The sequence below is a fragment of the Ptychodera flava genome, chromosome 18 (genome assembly GCF_041260155.1).
Source record: "Ptychodera flava strain L36383 chromosome 18, AS_Pfla_20210202, whole genome shotgun sequence".
Classification (NCBI taxonomy): domain Eukaryota; kingdom Metazoa; phylum Hemichordata; class Enteropneusta; family Ptychoderidae; genus Ptychodera; species Ptychodera flava.
In genome coordinates, this window is record NC_091945.1 from 865,749 (window position 1) to 868,312 (window position 2,564).

Below are 2,564 nucleotides of genomic sequence, written 5' to 3' on the forward strand. Positions count from 1 at the left end.
TATCTCAACCAATTTTATTCAAACTTGGTACAAGGACATTGACCTATGTCATACATATGCACATTGATTTGTTTTGTGATTCGATCCAATATGGCCACCATGTGGCCATTTTATTACGATTTTTTCATCTCCTGAACTACAACTCAGACATGTATCAAGCGAATTTATTCAAAAGTATTTTTATCACAGACCTAATGAAGAGGACTCTATCCTCTCTGAGGACCTGTAATCAAAGCACCCATTAACAAGTGGGGACTGTGTCATCAACGATGACTTGTTTATTAAAATTTTGGCACTCAAAGGTTTTAATATTTAAAGTACAGGTCCCCAGGGAAGGCCTTAATAAGATTTGTGCAAATTGTGATGAAATATGGGATGTTATTAGATAAATCTTCTGCTCAAAGTGTTGGGAACGGCCAAATTTATATATTTTAGGCAATTTTCTCAATCTGTGATCATAAATGACCAATACCAACCCAGGCTATATGTTGTGAGACAGTGTTGAAGGCCGTGAACATAATTTTGTCGTATTTGGTATCAATTTGTAGTAAAATTTGATCCAGAAACAAATCTGTGGTTAATTTTGTTATTGCGGACCAATTTTTGCAACATCATGTAAGACACACAAAAACTGATGAAAATTTGGATCCAGGATAGTTCAGATATTTTAACATTTCCTGCTATCTAGCCATTGCAGCTCTTTATGTAAACATGGTCAATACCAAGGGGTGGAACATTTTATATTTGAGGGGGGGGGGTCTAGAAGATTAATGAGGGAGCATTTCTCTTTTTTACATGATCCCATCATGAAGCATACCATTATGTCAAAACTCTTTTGTGTGCAGTAAATTATCTACTTGGCTCTGCCTTTTATGGTCAAATCACAATAAAAACTACTGTTTACGATAATGTTCAACTGTCATATGAATGGTCCCAGTTTTGCTCCATGGAGACAGTCTACACTTTGACAGGTTGCGAACCAAGTCTCATATTTCGCATCTTTATTTCACTCAAACCCATTTCAACATAATCATTAATCCAAAACAAGTTTGATTTACAAATAAAGTGAAAACGTCCTAACCAAGTCAGTCTTTGTACAAATACCATAATATACATAAACGTTTGTACCCCTCATCAATGATTAAAGATTAATGTTTTGTTAAAAACAAGGTTGCTTGGGAAAAAGTTTTGACGACAGATTTATTGAAATGTGCAGAAAGTACAGGAGAGTAGTTTGACACATGCAAATTATTGAATTCTTGAATGAAGTGGTGAATTGACTAGAAACTAACACAGCGTATTCCACTGATTTAGTTGTATTGCTAGATCTGGTTCACTTATAGACTACAATCCTAGGAATGTTCAAGTATGAGTGGATGTATCACTGTAAGGAAATAATGGGAAGCTCTGATCAACATTCAACAATTAAGTTTCATGAGAGGGGGCTGACGAAATAAGATGTTTATTAGACATTGAACTTTTGATGTTGACCCTGACAATACTCTCAGAGTCAAAACAGTTCCACAAATGACCATATGTCTGTGTTTATCATTAACTTATTCAGGGGATACAGATATCTGAATCATCAAACACTCTTTAAATACCACAATACTTAATCTGACCGTTCAGTCAAATGACAACACAATTACCTGATAATTTATACTGAGTTGAAGTTTTGCAGAGTGGGAGATTGTTATCCATAGCTGAATAACTTGACACTAGGATTTCATTAGCGTTTGATAGTGAAAGAAACAATGTGAAAAGAAATGTGATATTCATATCAGTCTGAAATGGAAACATTGTCGTCCCTTGTTAGATGGAAAAGATTTTGATCAGCTTTATCTCTGAGCAATTTGATTAACTGAACGCAACTTTAAAAGGAGAACAAAAGAACTAAAATATCGATGCAAATTGTAATCCACTATGTGATCTGACTTGATATGTGAGAGACTTGATACCATCAAGCTCTACAACAACAAAAATCTGATAATGATGACAGTAAGAACAGAAACTGCATCCTATCATTAAGTAGACTTAGGTTATAAATCTGGATACAGCTGCTGAAGTTCAAAACACTGTTTTTGCAAATTTAAATGTTTGTCAAGTTTAGTGACAGGAAAGTAATACGAGTTGCACTGATACGGAAAGCTATCCAATATGTTGGTATGGATATGGTGGAACTAATATAAGTATCCACTAGGATTGCAGGATTGTATTAAAAGTGAATACTGAATTAAATGAGTATGAAAGTAAAACATTACTGTCCCACTGGACACATTCATGGTACGCTTTGTCCAGGAATTCATGCAAATAACGTCATGGCATGCTAAAATTATGAATCATGCAAATTAAAAAGGTCATAATAACATGGAGAGCTGCGGAGTAATATTTCTTTTCTCTTTCCCTTCTTCCTCACCCCTTCCATCCCTCGATTCAAAAAAGAAATTAGAAGAAAGCACCAACTGAGAATAATAAGGGTCAAAGGTCAAGGTATATCTATGTACATAAACATTTACAATCCCAAACTAAAAAGTGGAAATTTAATCAAATAAAACTCTGTGTTT